General features: G+C 47.0%; 1 long non-coding RNA gene across 1 annotated transcript in view; it reads right to left on the reverse strand.

The window, feature by feature from the left end:
- Positions 1-13,557: 13,557 nt before the first annotated feature.
- LOC146816583 (uncharacterized) overlaps positions 13,558-21,384 on the reverse strand; it is a 100,921-nt gene continuing 93,094 nt past the window's right edge. The window contains exon 3 of the long non-coding RNA XR_014962464.1: positions 13,558-13,773. This is a non-coding gene — a long non-coding RNA (uncharacterized LOC146816583). The remainder of the gene's footprint in view (positions 13,774-21,384) is intronic.

Here is a 21,384-nt window from a genome sequence, read left to right on the forward strand (position 1 = left end):
CCTGTCTCTGGGCACTGCTGGGAGTGATAGGCACACACCCCTCCTGTGTCTGGGCACTGCTGGAAGTGATAGGCACACACCCCTCCTGTGTCTGGGCACTGCCGGGAGGACTCTGCACCCACCCCTCCTGTGTCTGGGCACTGCTGGGGGGACTCTGCACCCACCCCTCCTATGTCTGGGCACTGCTGGGAGGACTCTGCACCCACCCCTCCTGTGTCTGGGCACTGCTGGGAGTGATAGGCACACACCCCTCCTGTGTCTGGGCACTGCTGGGAGGACTCTGCACCCACCCCTCCTGTGTCTGGGCACTGCTGGGGGACTCTGCACCCACCCCTCCTGTGTCTGGGCACTGCTGGGAGTGATAGGCACACACCCCTCCTGTGTCTGGGCACTGCTGGGAGGACTCTGCACCCACCCCTCCTGTGTCTGGGCACTGCTGGGGGACTCTGCACCCACCCCTCCTGTGTCTGGGCACTGCTGGGAGGACTCTGCACCCACCCCTCCTGTCTCTGCGCACTGCTGGGAGTGATAGGCACACACCCCTCCTGTGTCTGGGCACTGCTGGGAGTGATAGGCACACACCCCTCCTGTGTCTGGGCACTGCTGGGAGGACTCTGCACCCACCCCTCCTGTGTCTGGGCACTGCTGGTAGTGATAGGCACCCACCCCTCCTGTGTCTGGGCAATGCTGGGAGGACTCTGCACCCACCCCTCCTGTGTCTGGGCACTGCTGAGGGACTCTGCACCCACCCCTCCTGTGTCTGGACACTGCTGGGAGGACTCTGCACCCACCCCTCCTGTCTCTGGGCACTGCTGGGAGTGATAGGCACCCACCCCTCCTGTGTCTGGGCACTGCTGGGAGGACTCTGCACCCACCCCTCCTGTGTCTGGGCACTGCTGGGAGGGTCTGGGCACTGCTGGGAGGACTCTGCACCCACCCCTCCTGTGTCTGGGCACTGCTGGGAGGACTCTGCACCCACCCCTCCTGTCTTTGGGCACTGCTGGGAGTGATAGGCACCCACCCCTCCTGTCTCTGGGCACTGCTGGGAGTGATAGGCACACACCCCTCCTGTGTCTGGGCACTGCTGGGAGGACTCTGCACCCACCCCTCCTGTGTCTGGGCACTGCTGGGAGGACTCTGCACCCACACCTCCTGTGTCTGGGCACCGCTGGGGGGACTCTGCACCCACCCCTCCTATGTCTGGGCACTGCTGGGAGTGATAGGCACCCACCCCTCCTATGTCTGGGCACTGCTGGGGGGACTCTGCACCCACCCCTCCTATGTCTGGGCACTGCTGGGAGGACTCTGCACCCACCCCTCCTGTGTCTGGGCACTGCTGGGAGGACTCTGCACCCACCCCTCCTGTGTCTGGGCACTGCTGGGGGACTCTGCGCCCACCCCTCCTGCGTCTGGGCACTGCTGGGAGTGATAGGCACACACCCCTCCTGTGTCTGGGCACTGCTGGGAGGACTCTGCACCCACCCCTGCTGTGTCTGGGCACTGCTGAGAGGACTCTGCACCCACCTCTCCTGTGTCTGGGCACTGCTGGGGGACTCTGCACCCACCCCTCCTGTGTATGGGCACTGCTGGGAGGACTCTGCACCCACCCCTCCTGTCTCTGGGCACTGCTGGGAGTGATAGGCACCCACCCCTCCTGTCTCTGGGCACTGCTGGGAGTGATAGGCACACACCCCTCCTGTGTCTGGGCACTGCTGGGAGGACTCTGCACCCACCCCTCCTGTGTCTGGGCACTGCTGGGAGTGATAGGCACCCACCTCTCCTGTGTCTGGGCACTGCTGGAAGGACTCTGCACCCACCCCTCCTGTGTCTGGGCACTGCTGGGGGGACTCTGCACCCACCCCTACTGTGTCTGGGCACTGCTGGGGGACTCTGCACCCACCCCTCCTGTGTCTGGGCACTGCTGGGAGGACTCTGCACCCACCCCTCCTGTCTCTGGGCACTGCTGGGAGTGATAGGCACCCACCCCTCCTGTGTCTGGGCACTGCTGGGAGGACTCTGCACCCACCCCTCCTGTGTCTGGGCACTGCTGGGAGGACTCTGCACCCACCCCTCCTGTGTCTGGGCACTGCTGGGAGGACTCTACACCCACCCCTCCTGTCTCTGGGCACTGATGGGAGTGATAGGCACCCACCCCTCCTGTCTCTGGGCACTGCTGGGAGTGATAGGCACACACCCCTCCTGTGTCTGGGCACTGGTGGGAGTGATAGGCACACACCCCTCCTGTGTCTGGGCACTGCCGGGAGGACTCTGCACCCACCCCTCCTGTGTCTGGGCACTGCTGGGGGGACTCTGCACCCACCCCTCCTATGTCTGGGCACTGCTGGGAGGACTCTGCACCCACCCCTCCTGTGTCTGGGCACTGCTGGGAGTGATAGGCACACACCCCTCCTGTGTCTGGGCACTGCTGGGAGGACTCTGCACCCACCCCTCCTGTGTCTGGGCACTGCTGGGGGACTCTGCACCCACCCCTCCTGTGTCTGGGCACTGCTGGGAGTGATAGGCACACACCCCTCCTGTGTCTGGGCACTGCTGGGAGGACTCTGCACCCACCCCTCCTGTGTCTGGGCACTGCTGGGGGACTCTGCACCCACCCCTCCTGTGTCTGGGCACTGCTGGGAGGACTCTGCACCCACCCCTCCTGTCTCGGGGCACTGCTGGGAGTGATAGGCACCCAACCCTCCTGTGTCTGGGCACTGCTGGGAGGACTCTGCACCCACCCCTCCTGTGTCTGGGCACTGCTGGGAGGGTCTGGGCACTGCTGGGAGGACTCTGCACCCACCCCTCCTGTGTCTGGGCACTGCTGGGAGGACTCTGCACCCACCCCTCCTGTCTCTGGGCACTGCTGGGAGTGATAGGCACCCACCCCTCCTGTCTCTGGGCACTGCTGGGAGTGATAGGCACACACATCTCCTGTGTCTGGGCACTGCTGGGAGGACTCTGCACCCACCCCTCCTGTGTCTGGGCACTGCTGGGAGGACTCTGCACCCACCCCTCCTGTGTCTGGGCACTGCTGGGGGGGCTCTGCACCCACCCCTCCTATGTCTGGGCACTGCTGGGAGTGATAGGCACCCACCCCTCCTGTCTCTGGGCACTGCTGGGAGTGATAGGCACACACCCCTCCTTTGTCTGGGCACTGCTGGGAGGACTCTGCACCCACCCCTCCTATTTCAGGATATGTACGCTTAGAACATACACGGGTGTGGGTTCGCTCCATGCATACGAGTTGGGGGGTAGGGTCCGTACATACACTGTTGGGGTGGGGGTACGCTCCATACATACGCGGGTGAGGGTACGGGTCGTACATACACGGTTGGGGTGGGGGTACGCTCCATACGTCCGCGGGTGAGGGTACGGGTCGTACTTACACTGTTGTTGTGGGGGTACGCTCCATACGTCCGCGGGTGAGGGTACGGGTCGTACTTACACTGTTGGGGTTGGGGGTACGCTCCATACATCCGCGGGTGAGGGTACGGGTCATACTTACACTGTTGGGGTGGGGGTACGCTCCATACATACGCGGGTGTGGGTACGGGCCGTACATACATGGTTGGGGTGGGGGTAGGGTCCGTACTTACACTGTTGGGGTGGGGGTACACTCCATACGTCCGCGGGTGAGGGTACGGGTCGTACCTACACTGTTGGGGTTGGGGGTACGCTCCATGCATACGGGGGTGGGGGTACGGTCCGTACATATCCGTCCCCACGCTATGTGATGCTTGTGCGGGCCATACCCAGGCCTTTGCCACGTGGGTACAGCCGTCCCGCCATTGTTGGGGTGACGTAGGTGTGGGCGGGGTACGACTCGTACCCACGCTCTTAAGGCGTGGGTACGGGACGTACCTGTATTGTTGTGTTGCCGGTTCGCGTCGTCAAGCACTTCCGTTGTGGCGGACGCTGGCTTTGCTGGACACGCCCCCACCCCCTCGTAGTGACCAGGGCCTGGGGGTCAGGAATGTCCAGGGCATGTGTGCTGTGTGACTTTGTTGGTCCTGCCCCCCCCCCTTTCCCCCCTCCCTTTGTTGTTCTGACCTTCTGCGGCGTCTGCGTCGTAACCTGTGGAGGAGGTCGACTGCTATGAGGGCCGGGATGACACGTAGTTTCGGGTCCATGTCTGTCCGTCGCGTACAGGTACTCCTTGTTCGCGTCGTCCGGATTTCCAGGCAGTTTTTGGCTGCCGGAAAATATTCACCGTGCGGGATGACGTCGGTGCGAATCGTGATTCCTGGTTCGTGAATGGCAGGCTGCGTGCGTCCCGACGTCACGTCGGCGCTTTCCCGGATCACATTTGTATGTTTATTTTCGTCGGTCGGGGTTTTGTACGATTCGTACGGAAATGGTGTTTTCGTGCGAATCGTAATTCCATGTTTGTATATTTTTAAGACCGGGTACGCGTCGGACGGAGAATATGCTCCGTCCGACGGTTCGTACCCGGTTTTTGCCGGATCGTGCTCGGCACCTATGTCTTTAACCTTTTTTGCAGGCTTGAATTGATCTGGGGGGGGCTTTATAATTTAGTTTGTCAATCATGTCCTGCATGGGAGTAGGTGTCAGGGAGGAGAACAGAGTCTAAGTAATCCGCAAAGTCCCTCTCGTCACACTGTGGACCTTTCAGACTTAAGAGAGACCAGGCTGCCATAGTATGTTGGCAATAATGTGTTTGATTGCATTGTAAAAAGGGGTAACTGAACATAACTGCAATATTTTCTTTGGCCCTCGGCCACCCGATACTTGGCATGCATGGTGGCCCCAGGATACATCCCCCCTGTCTCGGCCATTTTCACTGTGAAAAATCTGGGAATCAAGTTGGATTCAACTCTCTCTATGAAGGCCCAAGTGCATTCGGTAGCTGGGGTTTGCTTTGGGCTGTTGAGAATGTTACGAAATGTTCTCCCCTTGCTCTCTATCCCCTACAGGAAGACAATGGTTCAGGCTTTAATAATGTCTAGATTGGACTATGTTAATTCCGTGTATCTCGGCCTTCATAAATATCTTTTGGGCCGACTACAGGTGATCCAGAACACAGCGGCTAGAGCCATCTTTCTGACAGGATCTAGAACCCATACGACCCAGCTCCTGTCTTCACTTCATTGGCTTTCGGTATGGAAAAGAATTCAGTTTAAAGCCCTCGTTCTGGTTTTTAAAGCCTTCCACAAGATTGGAGCCCCTTATCTTAGGGATCGATTCCAAACTTATCTCCCTCAGCGCACCTTGAGATCTTCATCCCAACTTCTGATTATTACTCCCAAGGTGCGACTCTCCCGGATAGGGGCTAGATGTTTTCATTCAGTTGTTTTACGGCTGTGGAATAGCCTTCCTTTTTCTATCAGACAGAGTCCTGATCTCCTTACCTTCAGGAAAAGTCTTAAAACGTGGGTCTTCCAGTTATGAGCTCTTTGGCAGTGCTTTGTTTTGCTCTATGTTGCGTGACTTATGTTTGGTTTTAGCCCCGGGACACTCCAGGGAGTAGCCGCGTGCTCTATAAATATGCTTTAACATAACATAACATTTGAATTGTTAAATGTGTTCAGAAGTGTTAATGTTATAGATTAATTGTGGAAAAAAATATCAATGTCTTTCCGGGGGACACTGCTGATTTTTCTTTACACAAGGGGGAGTAGTATTAAAATGTTTGCAGCGCACTGATAAAGAGGGAAAGTTCAAGACCAGGAGCAGTTAATTACCTTCTCATTTGCTGGAGAGAGAGTCCCTGGGTAAGAGGAAAATTGCATTCCACAACTAGCACAAAGAGGGATCGATTCACAAAGAGAGCCTTGGTTCAAACCAGAGAAGTGCACAATGAGACATGCATATGCAAAGGAGGGAACTGAAAGACAGATATAATGTAATGCCCATGTGTACTGATGAAGCTCAGGAAATGCAAATTATATGAACACTCAAAAGGAAAGGATTTTTCTCAATTTAGTAGTCCTAAGTTTAGACTTAGGACTACTAAATTGAGAAAAATCCTAATTTTAAGACTTTCGGTATTCACAGAAGGCATTTAGGAGTCCTAAAGTTAGGAGTCCTAACTATACTACTACTAAACTGAGAAAAATCCTAATTTTAAGGCTTTCGGTATTCACAGAAGGCATTTAGGAGTCCTAAAGTTAGGACTCCTAACTTCTGTGAATACCGAAATGAATAAGTGCCTTCTGTGAATACCAAAATGAGTAAGTGCCTTCTGTGAATACCAAAATGGTAGTAAGTTTAGGATTTTGTCATAAGTTAGTTCTGTGAATCAAATGTGAACCGTGAACAGCTGAAGTATGATTTGGTTTCATGAGGGATGCAGCTGACTTGTGGACAAGTACACATCTCGTTTAAGGCACAGATTAAGGAACACATGCAACTGAGTGTGAAACAATACAAACATGTTTATTGAAAATTAACTAAATAAAATGATTTAGCAACACAAAGGGCCTGATTATGAATTTGGCGGTTCGTGCTACTGCCACACTACCAAACCAGTAGTCAGGCCATCTGCCATATTACGAGTGTTTCTAGTGTCTGGCGGGCTTTTTTTATGCTCCCACGATGATGCCTCAGAAAATGGACACTACAATGGGAACTCCAAAAATAGTTCCTGCACGGCATGGGCTGTAGAGTCCATGCCACAAAGAATCCAGGATGCATGCACATAGGGGGGCACGTGTTGTGGCTCGCTGCATGAACCCCACTACCTCGAGGGGGCCATGTAAAGGCACTTTTGTTTCATGTCTGCCATGGTTTTCATTGTGGAGGAACCGCCATGAAAACCGTGGCAAAGAGAAAACTCGTAATACACTTGGTGGGACTGCGACGGTCCTGCCAAGCAAATTGCGGCCTCAGGACCACCCCAACACCGTCAGGGAACATCAGTTCCCTGGTGGCTGTGGTGGGGCAAAGGTGTTCGGAGCACCCTTATAGTAATAGGGCGGTCGGAAGACTGCCACTGCCGTGCCCCGCAGGTCTGGTGGTCCGTGGACTGACTGACTCGTTATTGAGCCCCAAGTGTTGAAAATGTCCATCTTTTGAAAATGTCCATCTTTTGCATTGCATACTCCTGGAATTTTGCCTTCTTTTGCTGACACCATTTTTGCTGGCCATAGGAATGTGCACAATTTACTCTGGCTAACCAGTGGTAAAGTAGAAGTGTATTCGTCTGTAAACATTTTAAATGGTCATACTCCAGACTGGCACCATTAATTTCCTTGTAAATCCCTAATATATGGTACCAACTGTACCCAGGGCCTGTCAATTAAATGCTATTAGTGGGCCTGTAGCACTGATTGTGCCAACCACTTATGTAGCCCCATAAACATATCCCAGGCCTGCCCCTGCAGCATGTGTGTGCAGTTTTAAATTGCAATTTTGACATGGCAAAACAAATCTTTTTTCCAAGCCTACTCCGTCCTTCTTAACACTTAGAAGTCACTCCTAATGTAGACCCTGTATACTCATAGGGTAGGATGCATGGTATTCAATAAGTAGGGCGACTATATTTTGGGGCAGATTTATGTTAGACTTGCGCCACATTTACGCCGCCGTTGCGTCACTTTTGTGACGCGGCCGCGGCGTAAACCATGCGCCATGTTGTGCCTTATTTACAACGTGACGCATCTAGGGAGATGCGTCACGTTGTAAAGCCCTGCGCTACATTAAACCTGTGTCAGGTTTAATGTATGCAGGGTGGGCGTTCCATCGGAAAAAGCCTCGGAAAAGGGACGCAGTGAAATCTACAAGATTTCACTCAGTCACTTTTCCGACGCTGCTGCGTCAAAACCTTGCGCCTGCTTGAAGCAGGCGTAAGGCATGACGCAGCATGTTAGGTATGGCCAGCCCCTAAACATTGCTGGAGTTGCGTCATGCTTGCGACGCGACTCCAGCAATGCGCCGCCCTTACGCCATCAGATGCGTCACGCATCTGTTTATCCTTGCGCCACGATGCGCTGCATTGTAAATGCGGCTCATCTGTGGTGGCGCAAGGGTAAACTTGCATGACGCATCTTTCCTGTCGCATCCCTGCTGATTTGCAGGGATGCGCCAGGAAACATAAATCTGCCCCTTAATATTTAGCATGTCCTGGCAGTGAAAAACCTCGAAAGCAGTTATTCACTGTGACAATGTCTGGCTCTCCCATATCAAAACACTTGGTAACACTGTAACAACTTATAGTGCTTAAAGTAAATTTGGGAGCATCTAGAAAAATTATTTATAGTTTTCTTTCATTAGTAATTTAAAATCCAACTTAATGGTCAAGTCAAATTTTATGTATCTCTTGTGAAAATTACACTTTTAGAAAGTTCTTAATCCAAAAGGACTTTCTACCAGTGTCCAGTGTCATGTGACTACTAATGGTTGCCCTGCGGTGAGCTGTGGATAACTCCCAGAAGGTGGACAAGGAGTGATGTTCCATTCTTCTTCCTGAGCTTCCTGTGGATGCCTACACAGTCACTGGCAGATGTAGTTCACACCTAGGCCTGACTCCTTTAACCCTCTATAGAAAACGTTGTCCCAAACACAGTAGGGGGGGCCCAGAACTGGTTTGGAGAGACCACTAAACAGGGTTTGCCAATTATCATATCTACACCTACGGTAAACAGGGAGCTCCGACCAGGAAAAGAAAGGTTCTGCCTTGTTGGAATTAGGGATAGAGGGGTACTGTGGCATAGTTTACATTAAAACACAACGGAAGCGCTGCACATGTGGGTGGGGTCACCCTCTGAAACATTTACCTAATTAGGAAGGGACTGGTTAGTAGTTTTGCCCACCCAAAGGCTGGAAGCAGGCATGAATGTGGCATCAGTAGCACCCTCCAAATAACACTCCTCAACATGTGAAGACCAGAGGAATGATTTCCCCTCTCTCTGAAACCTGAAGGAAGACTTGACCTGCTTGCATTGAACCCAGGACCCTAGATGTGGCTTCAAGGATCAGTTGATTGAGCTGTTCAAGCTACAGGGACTAGCGTTCAGAGACCTCTGTTACTGCTACTGCTTAGCTGACCAGTTTCAACTGGAACTGCCCTGGACCCTACTGCTGGGCACTGTTGGGGTAAGTCTGAGCCTCCAAGTGGTTTCCTCAGTTCCAGAAATTAGTGGGTTTAGTAGGATTCCCTAGATGGCTGCTGAGCCCGGGGCCAAAAACCCAGGTCCCCCCTTTGCAAAACCAGGTCATTTTGTGATAGGTAATTTTGATGTCTCCATAATATGTTTTGGGCCCTTGCCTGTCGCAGGTACTTGGCCCACCCACACGACTGAGGTGCCATTTTTATCGGGAGACCTGCGGAAACGCTGAGTGGTAGGAAAATTGTGTCAGCCCGGTGATCCCAAAACGTTCCCACACGGAAATTTGAGAACATTTACATTTTTTCAGCTACATTTGAGGTTTGCAGGGGATTCTGAGTAGGAAAACGTTGGGGACCCAAGCAAGCAATACCTCCCTGGACTCCCCTGTGTCTCTAGTTTTCTGAAATGTGTGGTTTTGATTAGTTTCCCTAGATGGCCACCGAGCTCGGGGCCAAAAACCCAGGTGAGACGCTTTGCAAAACCAGGTCTTTTTGTGATAGGTAATTTTGTTGTCTCCACAATACGTTTTGGGCCCTTCCCTGCTGTAGGCACTTGGCCCACTCAAACAAGTGAGGTACCATTTTTATTGGGAGATTTTGAGGAATGTGAGGTGGGTGGAAGTTTGTGGACCCAAGCAGATTCCAGAACTTTCCATCACAGAAATGTGAGGAAAATGTGTTTTTTCAACAAAGGTTGAGGTTTGTTTGCAAGTGATTCTTGGTAACAGAACCTGGTGAGAACCACACAAGTCTCCCCATCTTGGATTCCACAGGGTGTCTAGTTTTAAAAAAAGTATAGGTTTGCTAGGTTTCCCTAGGTGCCGGCAGAGTTAGGGTTCAAAATCCACAGCTAGGCACTTTGCAAAAATAGGGTCAGTTTTCACTGTAAAAATGTGGTGTGTCCATGCTGTGCTTTGACCCGTTTCCTGTCGTGGGTACTAGGCCTACCTACACAAGTGAGGTACCATTTTTATCGGGAGACTTTGGGGAATGTGGGGTGGGTAGAATTGTGTGGATCCATGCGGATTCCAGAACTTTCCATCACAGAAATGTGAGGCAAATGTGTTTTTTTACAAACTTTGAGGTTTGCAAGGGATACTGGGTAACAGAACCTGGTGAGAACCACACAACTCACCCCATCCTGGCTTCCCCTTGGTTTCTAGTTTTCAAAAATGTATAGGCGTTTTAGGTTTACTTAGGTGCCGGCAGAGCTAGGGTTGAAAATATATAGGTAGGCACTTGTCAAAAAAGGGTCAGTTTTCACAGTAAAAATGTTGTGTGTCCACTTTGCTTTTTGGCCCGTTTCCTGCTGCGGGCACTTAGTCTATTGGCACAAGTGAGGTACCGTTTCTATCGAGAGACTTTGGGGAATTTGGGGTGGGTGGAATTTTGTGGATCCACGCAGCTTCCAGAACTTCCCATCCCAGAAATGTGAGGAAAATGTTTTTTTATTAAACAATTTGAGGCTTGCAAGGGATTCTGGGTAACATAACCAGTGAAAGTCACATGTCACCCCATCCTGGGTTCCCTTGGGTGTCTAGTTTTCAAAAATGTATAAGTTTGGTAGGTTTTCCGTAGGTGCCGGCAGAGCTAGGGATCAAAATTCAAAGCTTGGCACCTTGCAGAATAAGGGGCAGTTTTCACAGTAAAAATGTGGTGTGTCCACGTTGTGTTTTGGCCCATTTCCTGTTGCGGGCACTAAGCCTACCCACACAAGTGAGGTACCATTTTTATCGGGAGACTTTGAGTCATGTGGGGTGGGTAGAATTTTGTGGATCCGTGCAGATTCCAGAACTTTCTATCACAGAAATAAGGGGAAATTTTTTTTTTCTTCCAAAGCTTGAAGTTTGTTTGCAAGGGATTCTGGGTAACAGAACCTGGTGAGAGCCACACAAGTCACCCCATCCTATATTCCACAGAGTGTCTAGTCTTAAAAAATGTATAGGCTTGCTAGGCTTCCCTAGGTGCCGGCAAAGCAAGGGTTCAAAATCTAAACCTAGGCACTTTGCAAAAAAAGGGTCAGATTTCACTGTAAAAATGTGGTGTGTCCATTTTGCGTTTTGCCCATTTCCTGCTGCGGGCACTAGGCCTATCCACACAAGTGAGGTAACTTTTTTATTGAGAGACTTTGGGAAATTTGGGATTGGTGGACGTTTGTGGATCCAAACAGATTCCAGAACTTTCCATCACAGAAATGTGAGGAAAATGTGTTTTTTATGAAAAGGTTTGAGGTTTGCAAAGGGTTCTGGGTAACAGAACCTAGTGAGAGCCACACAAGTCACCCCATCCTTTATTCCCTTGGGTGGCTAGTTTTTAAAATGTATAGGTTTGGTAGGTTTCCCTTTGTGCCGGCAGAACTAGGGATCAAAATCCACAGCTAGGCCCTTTGCAAAATAAGCGTCAGTTTTCAGAGTAAAAATGTGGTGTGTCCATGTTGTGTTTTGGTCCATTTCTTGTCGTGGGCACTAACCCTACCCACACAAGCGAGGTACCAATTTTATCGGGAGACTTCGGGGTGTGTGAAGTTTGTGGATCCATGCAGGTTCCAGAACTTTCCTTCACAGAAATGTTTTTTTGACAAAGGTTGAGGTTTGCTTGGGAGTCTGTGTAACAGAACCTGGTGAGAGACACTCAGATCACCCCACCCTGGATTTCTCTGGGTGTCTAGTTTTCAAAAATGTATAGGTTTGCTAGGTTTCCCTAGGGCCAGCTCAGCTCGGGTTCAAAATCAACAGCTAAGTACTTTGCAAAAAAGGATCTGTTTTCGCAGTAAAAATGTGGTGTGTCCATGATGCGTTCTGGGCAATTTCCTGTCACGGGCACTAGGTCTACCCACACAAGAGAGGTACCATTTTCATCGGTAGACTTAGAGGAACACAAAATCGTAGAGCAACTGATATTACCTATCGACTTTCCACGCATTTCTGCCTTCCAAATGTAAGACAATATGTAAAAAAGAAGTTACTTTGAAAAATGTCCTATAATTCACATGCTAGTATGGGTACCCCCAATTTTGGAGGTGTGCAAATAGCTACTGTTTCTAAACTCTATATTTTGTTTCCATTTCAGAAATGCATAAGTGTCTTTGAAACCTATTTTTCACTCTTTGCATTTTACCAAATTAATTGCTACATACCCTGTACACATTGAAAAACCATTGCAAGACGCTTCTCAGTTATTGGCTCTGGTTTCCTCGGATTCTCTCTTCAAGTCCTATATATCCCCAAACCCAGAATGGTCCAGCGGATTTAAAAGTATATTGCTTTCAAAAATCTGTCCAACTTAGAAAAAGTTACAGGTGAAAAGGTTGGTACACATGGCTGTTTCTTCAACACATTTAAAATTTTTCTTATTTTGAACCGTTAGTTTCTATTTAAAAAAATCTTGAAGGATCTACAAAAATACCCCTTGCTGAATTTAGAATTCTGTCTACTTTTCAGAAATGTATATCTTTCTGGGATCCATTATTGCTTTCACACCCATTTCTACCACCAACTGGAAGGAGGTTGAAAGCGCAAAAAGTAGCAAAAATGAGCAATGTCCCAGTAAAATGCCAAAACTGTGTAAAAAATGTTAGTTTTCTGACAAAAGACTGGCTGTCCCTGAAAGCTGGGAAGATGGTGATTTCAGCACTACGAACCCTTTGTTGATACCACTTGTAGGGGAAGAAACAGATGCTTTCTTCTGCAGCACTTGTTCTCCTTTTAAAAAAAAGAATGTATCTGTATTTTGGCTAATTTTTTGAGTCCCCTCCAGGGGAATCCACAAACCCTGGGTACCTTTAGAATCCTCAGGGTGTTGGAAAAAAGGGCACACATTGGGCATGGATACCTTATGTGGACATAAAAGTACAGGGGCCCAAAAGCAAACTACCCCAAATAGCCAAAAAAAGGCTTAGCACAGGGGGGGAGAAGGGCCTAGCAGTGAAGGGGTTAACGTTTCTGAGTCCAGGGAGCTTAATTGTTTTTAAAGGTGCTTGTCATTCTGCACATGACTCACGTGACTCCTCTTTGTGACCAGGAATGTGAGTACTAGCATTTCAGTCTCTTACCGTGAGGTGCAGGGTGCACAATACAGTTGTTCAAAGATTTCGCACTTTGTAGCAATGTGCAAGATTCCTCCAGTGACAATTCAGAGCACAATGGGACATAACCTCATGGACCAGAAGATCCTGCTCATCTTTTTGATTGCAGGAGCACCCATTGGTCCATTCCTGGGTTAGGAAGGTGACTGAGGTGGTTGCCTACTATGAGTTTGTTGACTGCAGATGCACTGACAGAGACATAATTATAGTGGTTGTTTCTCTGTAGTATAGGATGTTGTCCTCTTACAATTAATTAATGGTAATTGTATTATCATATTATCACAGTACGCAATGTTTAAAGTGACTTGTAAGTGTAAGTCGCTGTACTAGCACCTACACGGATTGTCCCATAAGTAAACAATAACCTGTAAAGAGAACTTTTGCCAAGAAATAAAAAAGCCAGCATGCGTTCCACCACCTTTAATTATTGATTTCAGAACTGTTTTCTATTGATGCGCACATTGGTATCCTGGGCGTTCCAGGCTGCTTTTGTCTCTTAATTTCTATTTACAGCACCGTAGCTTTCCATTGAGGCAGCTTCCAATGATTTCTTTTACTGGATGACAGATCTTCTGTACTGTGCACACGCCCTGGGCCACTCGACAAGCTTTGGTGTCTTGAGCTGGGAATGTGGAAAAAAGAACTAGGTTAGATTCTCTTCTATTCCACAGATAATATATCGTATTTGCATTTATATAGCGCTTTATACCCCTGACGAGGCGCCGAAGCGCCTCAGTGATGGATACGCATTGTATTCTCTAATAGGTGATGTCTAGAAGCTGCGTAGCAGGTCCTGTCTGCACGAGCTCAACCAGCTGAAAGCATCTAAGCACGAGGAGCGTGGGAGCCAATGAGGCTGCAGCCTCGAGGCCGTTCACAGAAGTGCAGCAACTAAAACCTTGGCCAGGGAAAGATGAAAGCACATTTAGGCAAGATGCTGAAGTGTAGAGAATATGTCTTTGACCTCTTTTGCAGGCTTGATTTGATCTGGGGGGGCTTCATAATTTAGTTTGTCAATCATGTCCTGCATGGGAGTAGGTCTCAGGGAGGAGAACAGAGTCTAAGTAATCCGCAAAGTCCCTCTCGTCACACTGTGGACCTTTCAGACTTAAGGGAGACCAGGCTGCCCATAGTATGATGGCAATAATGTATTTGATTGCATTGTAAAAAGGGGTAACTGAACATAACTGCAATATTTGAATTGTTAAATATGTTCAGAAGAGTTAATGTTATAGATTAATTGTGAAAAAAAATCTTTGTCTTTCCGGGGGACCCTGCTGATTTGTCTTTACACAAGGGGGTGTAGTATTAAAATGTTTGCAGCGCACTGAGGAAGAGGGAAAGTTCAAGACCAGGAGCAGTTAATTACCTTCTCATTTGCTCGAGAGAGAGTCCCTGGGTAAGAGGAAAATTGCATTCCACAACAAGCACAAAGAGGGATCGATTCACAAAGAGAGCCTTGGTTCAAACCAGAGAAGTGCATAATGAGACATACATATGCAAAGGAGGGAACTGAAAGACAGATATGATGTAATGCCCATGTGTACTGATGAAGCTCAGGAAATACAAATTATATGAACACTCAGAAAGTCGTGCCACTAACAATTTGCCAACTGCTGGCAACTCTACGTTGATCACTCTGGTTGTAATTATAGAGCCAGTCAACTGAATTCCCAGACCCGTCATCCAAGATGCTATCACCGATTGCTATGGTGCACATTGCATTTTTTTGCGGATACATACCAATGTAACCATGTGGAAACGTGGGCATGTCAGTCACAATAGAGCGCAAAACGACGATGCAGAAGCGCATTTTCCTAGAGTCTAGAATTATAAGTAGGCCTGGGCGAAGCACTACGCTACGCTCGCGTAGTTTGCGAAGTTCGCGCTACTTCGCGCTACGCGAACTGCACGTAGCACAGTGCGAACACGCGTAGCGTAGTGTTGCGTAGTGCTGCGGTCATTTTTTGCTTGCTCGCGGTCCTCAACGTCAAGTTGGCGACCGCGAGCAAGCAAAATGACATCCTGGCGAGACTTTTTCCTTGTTCGCGATCGCGAGCATGGAAAATAAACCTCCCGGCGAGATTCCCAACGCGAGAAGGTCAGGTTTCTCATTGCGAGGGGTCGCGTATGCTCGCGACCGCTCGCGATGAGAAACTACCAGTTCGCGTTGAGAAAGCTGCAGCTCGAGTAAAAATCTACTCGAGCAGCAGAAAACTACAGCTCGCACTGTGCAAGATGCCATTTTCAATGATTGCACAGTGCCGGTTGCTTGTCCGCACTGTGCAATCATTGAAAACAACATCTTGCACAGTGCGAACATGTTACTTCGCAGTTCACGAAGTGCTACGCGTAGCTCGCGTAGTGCGAACTTCACTTTGCGTAGCTTCGCGAAGTGCTACTTCGCGAACTACGCCCACCCTTAATTATAAGGGTACATTATTTTAGAATCAAGGGTGAACCGGGAACAGCTGAAGTATGATTTGGTTTGCATGAGGGATGCAGCTGACTTGTGGACAAGTACACATCACGTCTAAGGCACAGATTAAGGAACACAGGCAACGGGGCGTGGCTTGGAGCCCAATGGAGCCGGCGGTCCGCGGGTAGAGCTCTCCGGCGGATTACGTAGACATTGCGCTTTTGCCCCGTTTCGCCGGAATATGAAGGCGGACCTGCGTTTGGGATGATTGGCTGACAGAGTTGTTGTCTTGGGCGTATTTCACTATTGCCAGCAAGTATCTTTATTTTACATGGTTTGCAGCGCATCGGTCGCGTTCTCCCGCGGCCGCCATTTTGAAAATTTGTGTGACAGCGTTTTATCTTCAACTGCAATTATACTTTTCACTAAATGCCTCCTGTTGTTTCCAGGACTTTTCCCACCACTGTCCAATGCTTAATTTCTCTCTAAGGTACTGAGATTTGTTGCTGCACAGCGCTCCTGTGTTAGTTTTGCATGATCTGAGGTGCTGAGGTTTGGCAGCCATTTTGAGATGCTCCGTCAGATTTATCAGTAACTACATCGCCTTACTCTTCACATAGCTGACTGAGACTTGGCCCGTTATGTCAACGGCTCTGCACACTGGTTGTTCTATAGGATTGTGGCATTGTTTGGCCTTTTTGAGCACTTAGTTTAACTTGCTGCTGTTGTTACTTTTGGTGAGGATTTTGTGACTCTTATATCTGAGCTGCCATTTTGCGACTTTCAACAAGTCCTCTCAGGAAGTACCTTTCTATTTTTCTTGGAGGTTTTATTGGAAGAAGAGTCTTTCTTCAGTTAGCGTTATATGGGCAGAATAAGGCTGACTCGTCCTCCCTCCTCCAAGAAGCATATCTTCATAAAAAATTCCAAAATCTTTACCGAATTCTCCAAGTTTGAAGAATCTCTATCATCTACCTCTCAGTGCTTTGAGACAAGTATGGATCCTCCCTCTCGCGCCCCTGGGAAGTCTATCTCTAAACGCCTTAAAAAAGACCCTCCTTCACCGCCTACGTCAGCTTCACCTGTCTCTATGGAGCTTCTGCTTGAGGAGATCAGAGCCCTCTGACCTTTTATGGAAGAAACTAATACTAAGCTGCAAACTCTCACAGATAACTGGTCTCAAATGGATATGAGGGTCTCCGCGGTTGAGAACACTGTTGCTTCCTTAAAAGAATCTTGCGTTACAGTCTCTCAACTAAATTCTCAGGTATGCATGCTTCAGAAACAGGTTGAGGACCTTGAAAATCGCAATAGGCAAAACAACCTATGCATTTATGGCCTGGGAGAAGGTCTTGAAGGGTCTGACCCAATCACATTTTTCAAATCTTTTCTTCCTAAGCTTCTTCATCTGCCTGATGGAACTTTACTGAACATCCAAAGAGCTCATCGGCTGGGACGTCTTCCATCTCATGTTTCGTCTCCACAACGACCAAGAGGAGTCATTTTATATTTCCTGGAGTACACTGACTTGTTGAAGGTATTTTCTGTGGTTAAAGCTTCCCCACGAATTACATGGTCAGGCTCATCTTTATTCTTCACGCAGGATTATGCTAAAGCTACTGCAAACAGGCGCAAGGCTTTCCTCGGCATGAGAGCTGATCTACGTTCCATGGGAGCTCGTCATGGCCTTTTTCATCCATGTCTTTTTAAGGTTACGTATAATAACAGAACAACGACATACGAAGATCCGGCGTGTCTACAAAGCTTCATTAACTCTTACAAAACGAATGTCATGGATTTCTCTGGACCCTCGACTTCTTCTAATACATGATAAAAGTTTTTCTTTTCACAGGTTCCTCAGTTTCTGTTACCTCTTTTATGATATCCTGCTCTTTGAGAATGGTTTCTAGATAGTTATTTGCCATGCTTGTTGTTTCTACAAAGTTCTGTCTCTCGCCCAAGTTCGTTTATCTTCATTGATGTTGTTTTTATTAATATTTGATTCAATGTTTGTTCCAATCTCCTCTCTTTTTTTTTTTATTCAACCTTATTCTTTTATTTGTTGCCTTCCCAGATTCTATAATCCCTTATCGTGGTGCCTCCTGGATCCTCCGTTTGGCTGCCCCCGGATTTGTGACCCTGTCCTAGTGGTTTCATCCCCCTCTCGTGTATTTTTGAGTCTTCCCTTTGTAGGTATGTTACCTTCATGTCTTATTTTTGATTTGTTGTTTGTAATCTTTTATGTTCTCTGTTTTGTTATATTGATTCGTACTTTCTCTTCTGATGGTGTCTTTTGTTTGCTCAGCCCTTTCTATCTTTTTACTTTTGTTGATATTAAGGTTATTACAATTGTTATTTTTCTTACTTTTTTGTCTTCTTATTGCTTTTCTCCTGGGTTTCTTCCTTTTTTCCTTCCTATCTTCTTTTCTTGTTCTTTTTCCTGGTTACTTGATATCTTTATAACACCTCACTTTAACATTGCATCTATTCTTTTCAATCTCTTTTACTTCTTTCACACTTTTTATAGTCATCTTAATGAATTGGATTTATATTTGACAACTTTGGTTCATTTTCTTTATCATTACCTACGTTATTAAAGTTGATTACATGGAACGTTAAGGGTTTACACTTTCCCATCAAGCGGCAGAGAGTTTTGACTCATTTGGCTAAATTGGATGCTGATATTGTTTTTTTGCAGGAAACTCATCTCTGGGCGCCAGAGTCAATAAAGTTAAAGAGGGGATGGGTAGGGGAAATGTTCTTTTCCCCAGGGGATGGGAGACAAAATGGAGTAATGATACTATGTTATAAGTCCCTTTCGTTTTCATTTATATCTCAAGAGTCAGATACGGATGGTAGATGGGTGAACGTCAAATTATCCTTGAAGGGGATTCCTTTTTCTCTTTTAAATGCCCCCACAGGTGGTGTACCCTCTTTTTGGCGCAGGCTGGCTAAACAAATTACACATTGTATAGAAGATAATTTTATTTTAGCTGGCGATTGTAATCAAATTTTTGATCCGTTTCTGGACAGAAACTCCAAAGTCTCCTTTGTTCCTAACAAACTTCACAAGTCCTTTGTGCATGCTATCTCTCAACATAAACTTCTGGACGCCTGGCGTCTTTGCAATCCGACTACCAGAGAGTATACTTTTTATTCCCCTTCTCACCACTCTCAGTCAAGAATTGACTATATATTTGTCTCACGCAATATCTCGCAAACTCTAACAAGTGCTGAGATTGGCCCTATTTTATTGTCAGATCACGCCCCAGTTTCAACTGGCCTTGTCATCCTTCCTCCGGTCGCTGGTCCTAGAAGATGGCGTTTTAATAATGCCCTCCTCGTAGATCCGAAATTTACTAACTCCTTTATTACCTTCTCTAATGAGTTCTTTGAATTAAATCAAACCCCTTCTAAGCTTCATGTCATGGTATGGGATGCTGTCAAGGCCTCAGCAAGGGCTTTCATAATAGGCTTTGTCACCTCAAAACGGAAAACTTCCTGTAAGCTCACTAAAGATCTCCTTCAGGACATTAAGCGTTTGGAACATACTTATTACACCTCAACCTCGAAAGATTGTCTCACAGCCTTCATAAATGCCAAACTACAATTTAATAAAAGGTCAACGGAAGATGCCCCATTATACTGGTTAAAATCCAGTGCAAAATTTTATGGGGGGAAAAATAAAGCTGGGAAAATACTGGCCAACTATTTAAAAGTTAAACACAATAAGTTAAATATTGAATCTATTTATGATACTCAATCAGTTTTAAAATTCAAAGATGCTGAGATTTTGAATGAGTTTTCCCTTTTTTATAAATCACTATACACTTCTGAAACATAACCTTCTAATATCTCTCTTTCCCATTTTTGTTCCACCATCCAGAAATCTCCACATAGTATACCTGATTTTTTGTCCCTAGAGTTAGATTTAACATGTCAAGAATTATTAACAGCTCTGCAACATCTTAAAAAAGACAAAGCCCCGGGACCGGATGGTTTCACTGTAGAATTTTACCAACATTTCTCTAAACTTTTATTGCCCAAGTTACATTCCATACTTATTTCTTTCAACACGCTGGGCAGTTCCTCAGGCTCTTTCTCAGAAGCACATATCTGTCTCATACCTAAGCCTGGCAAGGATTCTAAACATTGTAAGAACTATAGGCCTATATCCTTGGTCAATATCGACTATAAATCTTTGCTAAAGCGTTGGCCATTCGATTAGATTCCTTCTTACCTGATCTGTTAGGAAAAGAACAATCTGGATTCGTCAAAGGTAGATTCATTGCTGATAATACACGACTCCTTTTTAATGTTTTATCTAAGTCCTCTCGTCTAAACTACTCCCTAGCGGCGACAGCATTAGATGCCGAAAAGGCGTTTGATAGAGTTGAGTGGACCTATTTGTTCCATACCCTTAATTGGTTTAGCTTCTGCCCTAAATTTATATCCCTGATCTCTCTCCTCTACTCTAACCCCCGGGCGGCTGTTTGCGCAAATGGGTTGATTTCCACATTTTTTGATTTACAGATGGGAGTGCGTCAAGGTTGCCCTCTTTCCCCTTTCCTTTTTAACTTGGCATTGGAACCTTTTGTTTCTAAACTACGTCAGAACCATGGCTTTCAAATTCCCAATTTCCATATTAAATTTGCGGCTTACGCTGATGACATTTTGCTTTTTATATCAAAACCAAGTGACTCAATTCCTGCCTTTTTGGCGGAAGTACAAGCTTACTCTCTTATTTCTGGAAACAAATTGAACGAAGATAAGTGTGAAGTCTTACCTTTAAACATGTTCACTTTTAAATCAGATTTTATTACTTCTAATTTTACTTGTAGTCCTAATCACATTAAATACTTAGGTCTACATGTCACTTCTTCAATATCTGCTATAGTAGCTTTATGTATGAATAAATGCATACAAAAGATTTCGGATTTAACTACTACTCTTTACTTATCCTGGTGGGGTCGCCTAGACACTGTAAAACTGATGTTGTCGCCTATAATATTATATGTTATCTCTAACAGCCTAGTGTCTTTCCCCATTAAATTCTTTAAGAAAGTTAATTCAACCCTCTCTTCCTTCTTATGGAATAAAAAGAAGTCCCGAATGTCACTACTCAAACTGACACGTCCTAAAACAGAAGGAGGGGTCAAATTTCCTGACTTCAAGGCTTATCACAAAGCTTTTCTTTTACGCCAAGCTTCTCTTTGGTTACTTAGTCCCACAGATGACTGCCCTTTATGGACTACAGTTGAGCGTCTTTTCTTATCCCCTTTCTCTTTTTCTGAATACCTCTCTTTCTCACGCAAACCACAGATTGTATCCACTCCCATAATTAAGCTGACCTCTAAACTCCTGGAGCCTACACTTTCTTCCACACCTATTACTGGTGATTCCTTTTTCAATTCAACCATTTGGCATAACAAAGTCCTGACTATCAATAGTAAACCATTTTATTGGAAAACCCGACGACAAAGAGGTTTAATATGGATACATCAGCTATTTTCTAATTCAGACTTCTTACCCTTTTCTTCATTCAGTCAATTATTTAATCTGCCGCCCACATTTGTACATAAATATAATTTACTTAAGAAAGTAGTGATGGATACCTATACTCAGATATCTGCCACTCCAACTGCTTCCATCACTTCCGGACCTTCCTCACACCTTCACATTTTGCTAAAAACCATCCTTAAAGCCTCCGCCAGTTACAGTTATTTACAGAACATAGGTAACGCTAGACAAAAATCTAAAATAGAAGAGGCATGGGAAAGAGATTTAGCATTATCTTGGCCAGTGTCTTTATGG

This window comes from Triturus cristatus, chromosome 6 (assembly GCF_964204655.1).
Source record: "Triturus cristatus chromosome 6, aTriCri1.1, whole genome shotgun sequence".
In the NCBI taxonomy this organism is placed as follows: Eukaryota; Metazoa; Chordata; class Amphibia; order Caudata; family Salamandridae; genus Triturus; species Triturus cristatus.